The following is a 12650-nucleotide window of genomic DNA, read 5'->3' on the forward strand; positions in this document are numbered from 1 at the left end:
AACAACCAAAAAAAAATATATGCTTTGTTTGAAGTATATCTACTTATCAAAAGGTATTATTAAAAATAAATAGGCAGGCCTGGCATGGTGGCGCACGCTTGTAATCCCCTTGCTTGGGAGGCTGAGACAGGAGGATCGCGCAGATTCGAAGCCAGCCTCACTGGCTTAAGAGACCCTGTTTCCAAATAAAATATAAAATAGGTCTGCGAGTGTAGCCCAGAGATAGAAGGTCCCTGGGTTCCATCCCTAGTACCACCAAAAAGTAAATAAAGAAATAAATAGGCAATTACAAGTGGGATACACTTAAAAATTCATATTTATATGCAATTCAGCACTAAATAAATAAAAATTGCAATTAAAAACGGGAAAAATTCTAACAGACATGTCACAAAAGAAAATATATGAGAATAAGTAAATATAATCATGGTCAGTATCATTTTCTATTAGAGTAATGCAAATTAAAACCACAGTGAGGTACCCATTCTAATGAGAGTAGTGAGTAATTGGAGTCACTGAAATAAATTCTGATAATATCAAACATTGTTAAGGATATGAAGGTAAGTAGAACTTTCATACATAGTTGAGAGTGTGTAAAATGAAACACTTATTTTGGCAAATACTTTGACAGTGTTTTATAAAGTCAATCCTATATATGACTAAATGATTCTCCTATTTACCAAAGAAAACTAAAACTGTGTTTGTAAAAGGAATTGGGCAGAGGTATTTATGATACCCTTATTCTAGCAGCTGAAATTGAAAACACCCCAAAATATTCATCAACTGGAGAAGGAATAGCCAAATTGTGGCATTCACAGAACAGAATATTTCTTTTTCTTTTTTTCTTTTTTCGGTGGTATTGGGGTTCCTGGAAACCCTTCTACCTCCGGGTTACACTCCCACACCTATTTTTATACTTTTTTATTTGGAAACAGGGTCTCTTAAGCCAGCGAGGCTGGCTTCGAACCTGCGCGATCCTCCTGTCTCCGCCTCCCAAGCGCAGGGATTCCAAGCGTGCGCCACCACATCCAGCTATTTCTTAGCAATAAAACAGGACAAACCACTGATACATAAGACAGCATGGCTGAATCTGAAAAAAAAAAAAAAGAAATTGGTTTGAGTGAGATAAAACAAACACAAAAGATTGCACTATATATGACTTCACTTACATGTAGTAGAAGCTCATTGGGGAGAGAGAGTTATATGAAACAGTACAAATTTTCTGGGGTGATATACTCTGCATCACACTTTTACATCGTTTATATAGGTATATGCAAAATTCATAAAACACTTAAGATAAACTGTGGCCTGAATGGATGAAGAGCATGATGTTAGATGAGAAACTATCCAAAGTTGGCCACTAAGTTCTTTCCAACCAAGATGAGATGGCAAGCTGGGTAATTAGGGGTGGCATACATTCATTGTTTCAAGATGCTGGCTGAGATGCCATTTTGCTGCCAGGAATTGGACATGATCTAAATCACTCCGATGTGCCTTCAGATACAATCAGTTGTCATCTCAAAAAATAATGAATCTGCCAGCCTAGGGAATCCTGTAAGGTCTTGACAGAATCGGCCTCTTGAATTTAGTTTCTAACCTTTTCTTACCCTTGAAGTATTTCAAACTCTAGCAGCTTTCCTCATTAGCCTCAAACACAGGGCTGAAGCACAAGTTTCAAGGGAAAACATGAGTGCCATGACCAGCTCTGTTAGCAAGTCAAGGAAGGAGTGAGGGAGCGAGAGAATGAGAAATGGAGAAGTGGGAGGCAGGAGTTAAGAGGAATAAAAAGGGGGAAGCAGGAGAGAGAGAGGACAGAGGAACACAGAGAGAAATAAGGATGGCAGAGCAGGTGAACAAGGATAAGAGAAAGCTGTCATTTAGGTCGGGATTTGAAGCAAACAAAAGAAAGTATAGCAACACATGAAATTGAAACCCACAAACTAGGCATATGCTTAACAACACCTTAGAGGGTTAACAAAGTATCTATAAATGGGCAGAGAAATTAAGAGTGAGAGGCTGGGAAAACCACCAGTTCTTCCCCTCTAACCTCAACAGATGAATTCTGGGTATTTATTTCTGATAAAAAGAAATGTCTCAGACCATGGTGACAATATTTTCTTTTAAAAATACTTTTATTGGTGCATTTTATTATATATCATATTGGGGTCCATGCACACAATTCTTGTTCAAATGTACTCTTCGGATCCAACCCTTTTCTTCCCCCTCCCATATATGTCTTTGAGATTTTATATACATATATAGCATTGTTTCAACTGTTACACTCTTTACATCTCCATCCTCCCTTCCCTATATCCCCTTTGTCACTCCACCAGAGTCTCTACTCTCCTATCTGATATCACGCTTATTTCTAAATTTCATTTCTTTCTTTCTTTTTTCTTTGGTGGTACTGGGGTTCCTGGAGGCCCTTCTACCTCCGGGCTACACTCCCAGACCTATTTTATATTTTTATTTGGAAACAGGATCTCTTAAGCCAGCGCGGCTGGCTTCAAACCTGCATGATCCTCCTGTCTCTGCCTCTCAAGCACGGGGATTACAAGAGTGTGCCACCACGCCCGGCTTATTTCTAAATTTCTATCTAGCTTCTACATATAAGGATAAAGCATACAACTATTCTTTTTTAGTTTTTAAGATTTGTTAATCTCACTTAGCCTAATGTTTTTGAGTTCTATCCATTTTTTTTGCAAATGACATGATTCATTGGTGATTTTCTACCTGGCAATGTCATTAATCAGGTTATAAAAGAGAAGTATCCTTGCCCGTGTGGAATACTGTGGAACTCCTCACCCCCTACTCTATAGCACAGTAAAGCATCTGGGCTAGGATAAACACACTTCTCTGACACTATCAAAGTGTTTACGTTTAGTGGTTCTGGGATCTGGATACTTTTTCCCCCACAAAAGCATTACTATGGTATTAGGGAACATGTGCGTTATGCTACTTACATTTTTGTTTCTTGTGGATATTAGTTTATTATAAAATAGGGAGAATTATTATTATTATGGAATAGGAAGACATTCTCTTTTGGCTCATTTAGTTTTCAACTGATTTTTGGAAGAATGCGCTTCACAAAACACTCATTTGTTCAAAACAGTTTTCTATTACTGATCTTCTTCAATACATTTCCTGATGCAAAAGAATCTAAGTCATAGCACTATGGAGACACCTACCCCTCCTCCTGTAAGTGCCCAGGAAACTGACAGTGACTGACCACACCTGTGTGTACCTGGACCACTCTACTGTGTCTCCATTTGTATTCTAGACCCCACTTCCAATTATAGCCCTTCTGATATTGTCTGGGAAAAACTGGTCTTGGATAAGAAATAGCTCTTCTAGATCTTCCTTATATAACCTTGAGATTCAGGTACATATCACTCTAGCTCTTGGAAGTCTCAGAAATAGAAGCCAAAATACTAGACATGAAAGGGATTTGAAGAAAAAAAGGAGTCCAGGTTCTAGGGAGAATAACTTTCCCAGTTGGCACCAACTATGACCTCAGACATAGCAACTATTCAGAGGGGACCTTTCCTCTCTTTTAAAGCTGCCCTCAGACAGATGAGTTTGGGTGTGATGGATAGAGAAAAACTGAAATTATGAATCTAGCCACTTTCCTCTCACTACATTTGATTACTGAAAAGGGATTTGTAAGAAAAGACGTATAGCCTCAGCACCTTCCTGCAGTTCTCTTTACACAAGTCCTCTCATCTTGTTTACTGAGTCCTCTCAATTTATTCTCTCTCCACCTCTCCCCTTTAATGTACAGTTCCTCGTGAGAATCTTCTCTCTGGATGGGTGTATAGTGTGATGTTTGCTTGCTCCTGAAGGGCAGTACTACCAGGAGAAAGATTCTTACATGGTGGTTCTGAGAGGTCCCATTCAATGCCATATCTAAAACTGGTTTTTGGAAATCAATTAATTTCATAGCCATTTTGGCAACAACCAAAATAGAGCTACCTTCCTACAGCTGAAAATTATTTTCCAGGCATCCTTCCATAAAGCATGGAGTCCTTTGGTTTCACAAATACCTCCTTCTAACAGAGTCTTACTCTGAGCAGAGAGGTTTGTTCATTCTCAGGTGGCCCCTGCGCAGTCTACCCCTTTGTTTGGGAAGCTTGTTGTTAACGTTTCGGTTTAAAATGTCACTCAAAGGCTTATGTGTTGAAAGCATGCCCTCAGTGTAGCAAGGATGAAAGTGGGGCAGGGATGAAGAAGGAGGGTCATGGGGGATGTGACTTGGGGGATATATAAGTCCCTGGTCTCCTCCTTTCTTTCTCTGCTTCCAGCCTCCACCATGCGAAAGCGGTATTCCTCTGCCCTGTGCCCTTGCTGCCCTTCCACTGTGGTTTCAGCCTCAGAGGGGCCCCTATGGACTGAACCTCTGAAACCATGAGCCCCAGTAAGCCTTTCCTCCTCTAAGTTGATCTTGTTGAGTATTTTTGTCACAGCTAAGAGAACACCGACTGCAATTCACCTTTCCAGAGACACTCTATCTAGGCATGTTGACCATCCTTTGTGATTCATATCTTTCCCCAAAGAAAAAAAAATTTCTGGGGACAATGATGAAAATGTCAGTTTCATCTAAGCATTAGTCTATTGACTGGGTTCAGAATGCACATTTTAATCAATAATAACAACTTTGTGACCATTAGATCCCATATGTATTTAGGTATTTATCACGAAAATCTGAGTAAAGTATCATCCTTGGTAAGAAACAGAGCTGCTCTCTGACAAGCTCATAAGCTCAGTCTCTAGCTCAGCCCTCACAGGAAGGAACACGGGGCTGCTTTGGCTTCCTGTGCTTTCTTCTGTCAGCTTTAATACTGGCTCTTCTGAATTGACTGTGCTGGTCAGAGTCAGGTAAGCATCAAGGAAGAGAGGATCCAATCAACTGAGGCTAGAAGATGGGGGAGAATCACAAAAGGGGGGACACTATAGAAATTTTGTATGGGTGCAATGAATTATGTACAGGCTGTTGTTACTTTTTACTATACACAGGAAATAGCTTCAGAATGCAAGAATGTGGTTATATGCCGGGCGTGGTGGCGCACGCTTTTAATCCCCGCGCTTGGGAGGAGGAGACTGGAGGATTGCGCAGGTTTGAAGCCAGTCTCGCTGGTTTAAGAGATCCTGTTTCCAAATAAAAAATAAAAATAGGTCTGGGAATGTAGCCCGGAGGTAGAAGGGTTCCATCTCCAGGACCACCGGAAAAAAAAAAAAAAAAAGAATGTGGTTATATGTGTATAACTTTAAGATGATTATCCCTTTGCTCATTTGATAGTGGCTATTATGTGGTTCAAATGAGATCATGTAGATTTTGAAAGTAATTTTAGACTTTAAAGCACTTGACAAATATTGGCAATGACAGCATGTGGCATTATTAGTGTTAATACAATTTAAAAATCATGTGGACCCCTCAAAATCATTTTCAAGTGCATCACAAAACAATGGGGGAAGAAGACATTAGGCTTATTGCTTCAATTTTACTCCAAGGAATAGAGGGAAAATATCCAGAAATTTATGGCAAGAATAAGGCTAGAAACCAGGTCAATTGTCTTCTGAGGTAGTATAGTTCTAATTATAGCACATCATTCGTATGCAGTAAAGTTAGACAAGAGCACTGTGGCAGCTTAGCAGAAAAGACGTAGCATTACTCAAAAGACCATACTGGAGGAAATACGCCTGCAAGAGGGCTGATGGTCTCATAACTGGATGGTTTTATGAAGAAAGAATGACATTCAGTATCAGGAGACTGGGTTCATGTTCTCTCTCACCGGATCTGGGACTCATTGTTTGCTGGTGAGCACAAGGGGCATGGCCAATATATTTCTCCTATTTCTTCACTGTAAAGGATGAAAACCTCAGTGATGATTTTCTACCAAATTGATCAACTTTATAGATAGTTCAGATCAATAAGATATGTGTGTCACTTTAGGGGTTACTGGGAAATACTTACCTTTCCAAACAGAAGAATCATCTAAAAATGATGCTATCATTTCCTCTTTTTTTTTCTACAGTAATTCTGCACATAATGCCTAGAGCTACAAAGGCTATATGACTCAATGTCCTCATGCATGTAGAAAAATCCAACAAAATAGCAAGATGTCAGCCTTGATAACATCGAAATGCTGGATCTAAATGATCTAAATGCTGGGTCATTGTCAATATCTTCCCATCTTCAGATTCTTTATGAGTTTGGAATTTTAAGTCTTGTTTAAGTCACCCTAGACAAGTGTTTCTTATTTATTTTTATACAGATAAATAAACTCATTTTTGAGCACTTTGTCAATTTGCAATTGAACATGCCACTCTTTACTCTGAGCCAGTGAAATAGATAAGTGATTGCCCAACGTGTAGGATTATGGGGAAAAATGAACTGAGAGACTGCAAAAGGGAACAGCAAAGGCTGTCACACAAAAGACACTGAAGGTGAATCCTCATCCTCATCCTCATCTGCCTACACTGCTGCCTCTTTCCCACCTTGACTACTTTAATCGCCCCTATCTACATTCATTTCTCTCCATCCCTGTTCATTCCTCTTATCTTCTCCAATATTTCTATTATTCTCAATGTAAAAATTCAGTTCCATTTTATTTCCTGAATGGACCTCAACACAAAGTTTATACTAGAGACTATGCTCATTAGAAGGACAGAGAAACAGCCTTTCTAAATCTATAGGTAAAATAATAAATTAGATGGCATTTGTTCTCAAAACACACCCCTGAAATGTTTTAGAATCCTCTGTATTAGTTTGCTAGAGCCTCCATAACAAAGTTCCATCAAGAGATGTCTTGAAACAACATAAGTTGATAGTCTTGGTGTTCTGAGGGTTATACATTTAAAATTGAGGTGTTAACGGGGCTGTGTTCTCTCTGTCGACAACTGTCACAAGTCTCCAAGCCTCAGGTGGCCTCAAGTAGTCTTTAGCTTGTAGGTGGATCACGTGAATCCTTTCACATCCACAGAGCATTCTCCATAGACGTCTTCACATAATCTTCCCTCTGTGAATACCTGTGTCTAACTCTTTTTCCTTTTTTAAAGGACAACAATCATATTCAATTAGGGTCCACCCTAATGACTTTATGTTTACTTGATTAAATCTGCAAAGATGATTTCCAAACAAGGGCATATTCTAAGATATTTAGCCTTAGAAATTTGACATTTCTTCCTTTGGAGAACAAATTCAACTCATAACACACCCTCATAAATTATTTTCTGATTCTCGCTCAAATAAAAACTTTGCATTTAGCTATATATATCAGTATTGTCTTTCCCTGTGTCTTTACATTTAAAAGTTGTATAAGTTTATAATTTTCTTTTCCCCCAGAGTATTTACCTTTCAATAGGACACTATTTAATCCAGAAAACTTCCAACTGTCTGACAGATGGTAAATAAAATGAAACTTAAAGGGTGCTCTGTAATCCCCAAGGCCCTGACCTGACCAGAGGACTCATCCCTCAAGTAAAATCACATTTATTTGTTTGATGCTCATGCCAATGAATTTCCAACATGAAACATTTCTTTGTCTTTTTTTCAAGATCCACTTCCCTAGTTCAGGTTCAGTGATTACTTGTCAACCCAGAATGGTGAGATTTTAAATGATGTTGATGGCCTTCCCTCTTTCCAGTGTTATTTTTATTATTTATAGGTGTTCTCAATTCCCTGGATTTTTTGCCACAAAGAAAAGCAAGTGTGAAGTTAAGAGCAAGATTCATTGGCTGAGATTTCCCCAGGCAACACATATAAAAAAGAGCTTGATTATCACTGTTGGGTAGACAGCCTTTTCAGTATTGAACAGCAACTAACAGGACAAAGTGTTCAGGGCCACAGAGTGGCAGGGACTGGTAAAATCTAGAGGAGATAAACTCTCACTTCAGTTAAAGGTGAAGCAGATGTTGTATGTTTGATCTGGAAAGGCTCGTGTGTTGGAATCTTGGTCCCCAATGCAGCAATATCCAGAGGTGGGGCTTCTGGGAAGTGATTGGATCGCGAGGCTCTGAACACATCAGTGAGTTGATAATAGATTCACAATTTGTTGGCATTATTGGAAGGTGGTAGAAACTGCAGGTGGTAGAGCCTTGAATGAGGCGGGTCACTGGAGGTGTGCCCTGGAAGGGTATATCTTGTTTCCAGTCCTTCCACTCTCCTCTCTCTTTGCTTCTCAGCTATCATGAGCTGAATAGCATTCTTCCACCATGCCTTTCTGCCTTGCCTTAGGCTCAAAGTAGTGGAGTCTGCTGTCCATGGGACAAAATAAATCTTTCTTTCTTTAAGTTTTTTTTTTCAGGTATTTTGTTCCACTGATGAAAAGGTGGCTAGCACAGTGGACAAAATAAATCTGGCTCAAGATAGATGAATCAAAAGAGGACTGGATATTTTTAAATTGGCAGTCCTGATTATTTCCTTTGTTCCTTAATATCTGAACAGAGTTTTTCAGGTCTCATTTTGAATCCATTGTTTTCAGGGCTGTTATCCGCTTATTATGAGCGATCTTTCTCTGTTCCCCTCATGTCTCCCCTTTTCTACTTCTCTGGCACAAGTTTCCCAGTGGTTTGTACAGATGTGACAAAGTCTATTTTCTCTAATCCCATTTTTGGTGAGGCTTCCTGTCCTTTCTTCTCTAACTGTGATTTGGTCTCTCATTTCAGGCAAGAGATCTTACTAACCTGAATAAGAGTTCCCATTGGCCTAAGAAAAATGACCCAGTGAGTGCAGTGGAGTGCCATATCTGCTCATTGTCTCCTCAACTCTCTGCTTGCTCCTGACCAAACTCCAATTTAGTGTTGAGATTGCTTTTGCACTGGGCTTCGTTCACTAAGTGGGTTTAATCTGCTGTAAAATTGTTTTCATGGTTGCAGTCAATGTTATAGTAACTGCTTAACAATGTGCATTTCTTTGCTTCTCAAAGGGCCTTGGCAGTCTCTATGCAAATTAGCACTTGCCTAATGCCATTAAACATGGTTCTTGGGAAAGCAACAACTGGATTTTGGGATGAACTTGTGCACCAGTCTGAGGAGGATGAGGAGATTGGGATAAGGAAGCAGAAACTCTATCTCAAATGCATGGAGCAGATCTTGTCTGGAGAACTACTATTTGTGATGGAAGTAAGAGACTCGTGAAACCAGGTGAACTAGGTGTCTCTAATCATTTGTGGCTAACTATCGAACCCTACCCTAAACTACAGCATAGTGAATTGGTTTGCCTAAGAAAGGGAGTTTTCATTTGCATCAGTGGTGGAAGCTATGTTTCTGATAGAAGGTACAATATGCACTGTGAGTCTACCAAAATATTTAGTTTGTGCTGTTGTACAGAAGAGGGAGAGGGAATAATTCATTATCCAGAAATAGTACTGAATACTATATGTTTTGTTTTTGTTAGCAACAATTCTGTAAAGTTAGATATTACTGGTTGGGTGATCTTGAAAGTCAATTTCAAGATGGAATGTGGAAGGCAGAAAGCTTATTAAGAACAGCCTTTGAGATCAAGACTGGTGGAAAGAAGGAAAGGAAAAAGAGTAGACAGAAAGAGTATTGGAGTTCTCATGTAGGCCCAACAAGAGTTTTGACTGGCTCCAAGCGGGGAAATGATGGTCATACAGGGTCTCCTAAGTGGGGCTAACTGGTCAGGCCTTGGGGCTGTCATTTTTATCCATCACTAAGTGTGCATCAGTGAAACAGGGGTTGGGGAGTGATTCTACAGAAACTCTTTCTCTACATCCAAGATCTTTGAAGGAACTGAGAGCTAAATATTGCTGCCCAAACCATTCACAACAGTTGAAGCAAAAAGCCTTCCCTGGAAGAAGATCTGGTTATGTATCAATGCCTATCATGTAAAGTGTGATTGTCATCATCTTAGAGGTGGAGAAAGAGATATTAAGAGAGGTAACATGATTATTCAAAGGGCACCATCGTGATCATGATCATCATCTTCATTAACATAATAACATGCATTATTTGCTAAGACTTCTTCTAGGCATGTCACATTAATTATTGTTGAAGTCTCACAACAATTCAATTTGATAGATATTACTATAATTCTCATTTAACATATAAAGAGATTGAGATACAAAAAATATAAGTAATATGTCCAAGATAATGTGTGTGTGTGTGTGTGTGTGTGTGTGTGTGTGTGTAATTGAGAATTGAACCCAGTGGTATTCTACCTCTGAGCAATATCTCCCTTTCCTTTTTAATATTTTGTTTTGAAACTGGGTCTCAGTAGGTTTCTGAGAGTCTCACTACATTGCTGAGGCTGTACTCGAAACTGCAATCATCCAAGTGCTGGCATTATAGGCATATCTCAGCATGCCCAGCTCATCGAAAATATTAAAGACAAAAATGGTAGCCTGAAGATTCAAACTAAATATTAAGTATAACTCCAGAGACCATGTTGCTATTATCTGAATTTGAACTTTTTGATGGTGAATCTCATGCTCTTCTCTTTATACTAATTTGAACTCTTCAAGACCTTGACTGGAGGAAGATGCTAAATCTTTTTTTTTTTTTTTATAACTAAAACCAAATCAGAGAACTTTAAAGTCATCCCTGGCTCCACCACTCGGAAACCAGAAATGTCACCTGAGTATTATGACTAGAAGTTTGCTCATTTTCCTGAGCTCTCAATAAACACATCCAGGTTTTCAACCTGCCTAGAATGTCAAAGGAGGTGAGGATAATAGGGGGAATTTTTTTTGCCTCAGAAATATACATTTTATAGCTTGGAAGTTCTATATATTCTGCTACAAGCTTTGTCGTTAGCATTCAGATCTTCCATTTTCCTTAAAATGTGTAGAATCCCTTTAACCAATATCTAAAGCTGCCAGGTTCTTCCTTCTTTCCTTAATTTAACCAATCGTGAGGGGGAACAACTAATATTCTACAATATATCATGTTATTAAGCAAGGATGCTGAGCAGGTTAGGTGTATTAAAACCATTTTCAGTTTCCAAGGGGTTTATTGAGACATAGCCACATAAGATGTAAAGGAACACGTATACTTGGAGCTCTCTTGCTCTTGTCCAGCACACATTTGATTTATTCTTATCTTTTATGTCTCAGCCAAAATGTCACCTCTCTGGTAAAGATTATCCCTTGCCATTATAATTTAAATCTGTAGTATCCTCCAAAGCCTCATGTATTAAGGGCTTGGTTCCCAGCCCAGTGCACTATTGGGAGATGGCGAAACCTTTAGGGGTGAGGCTTAGTAGAAGGAAATTATGCAGTTGAGGGTGTGCCCTTGAAGGCGATATTTGGCTCCCAGGACCTTTCTGTTTGTCTCTTTGCTGCTTTGCTATAATGCATGTTCCCTGCCGCTAGGAACACCCTTGCCACAGGCCCAGAAGCAATGGACCAGTCATGGACTGAAATCTCTACAACAATGAGAGAAATAATATTTTTATCCTTATAAGATGGTTTATCGGACATTTTGTCACAGTGAAGAAAAGCTAATGCATTTGCCTAGTAGTTTTTTTGTCTTAATATCATGTTAATTTTATTCCAGGTTACTTGACTCAATATGTAATTTCATTTTTGTACATATATTTTTACTTGTCTGTAGGCACTTCTCAAAGAATATAAACTTAGTGAAGCCACAACTGAGTTATTTTGGTGCACTGCTATATTCCACTCCTCCCATGCAACCTAGAATAACATCTGGCACATAAAAGCCACTCACTCAAATATTTTTAAATAAGTGAATTAATAATTGATGATCAGGTATCACCAGTAACGTTTGAGTTGAATTGTGCTTTGAAGTATTAGTATAATTTGAACAAGTAGAGGGTAAAGGGAAAAGAATAGTCAACCTAAGGAACAGCATGAACAAAGACATATAGGTAGCAACATGGGCTGGATGTGTAGACTGGGATTTAGCCAGATATCGCTCCTTATTTATTGCCTCTGAGTGAACAGGAGCAAGAACATTTATCAAGTTGGGCCTGAGAGTCTGTTTGACTTGTATGGGGATCAGCCAAAGTACGATCAGTGTATTCATCAGGGTAGATGGCGGGATAAGAGGTCTGTGATTTAACAAGCCAGGTGGCCTTGTCATGGGCTCATTGCCAAGGAACACAGACAAGAACAAAACTCTCCCTCTGCACCAGGAGGTAAGAGCCACAGGTCTAAGTGAAACTAACACTAGGCAGATAAGTAAGGTCACTCATTCAGTGGCCCGTGGTGAGGTCACCATGACACTGTATCCCAGCACCTCCTTCGCACACTCACTTGAGTACCTGAATCCTGAGCTTGTAGCCAGAAGGCCTAAAAGCAACCCCATTATTTTGTTTCTAGGGGCAGACCATCTGGTCCAATTTTTTTCTCTGCCAACTTTTACTGGATATGTGCTTTGAAAAAGTTATCCTTCTTCTTGCTTCTTTTTCCTAATCTCTAAAATTGGAATAATTAAAGCACATAAGTCAGAGAGTCTCTGGGAAAGTTAAAAATGAAAACCCACTAATATCTATTTCTCTCTCTAGCATCTAGCTACCTACCTTTCTACCTAAACAGATGATAGATATTTAACTACATAAATGGATGCATAGGTAAAGGAAGGTATCTATACCTCTATTAGTATCTGCAATATATATCAATTATCTCTACATTTATAAATATATATACATTAAAGTACACAATGCCCTGCAC

The sequence above is a fragment of the Muscardinus avellanarius genome, assembly GCF_963383645.1.
Source record: "Muscardinus avellanarius genome assembly, chromosome: 1".
Taxonomy (NCBI): Eukaryota; Metazoa; Chordata; class Mammalia; order Rodentia; family Gliridae; genus Muscardinus; species Muscardinus avellanarius.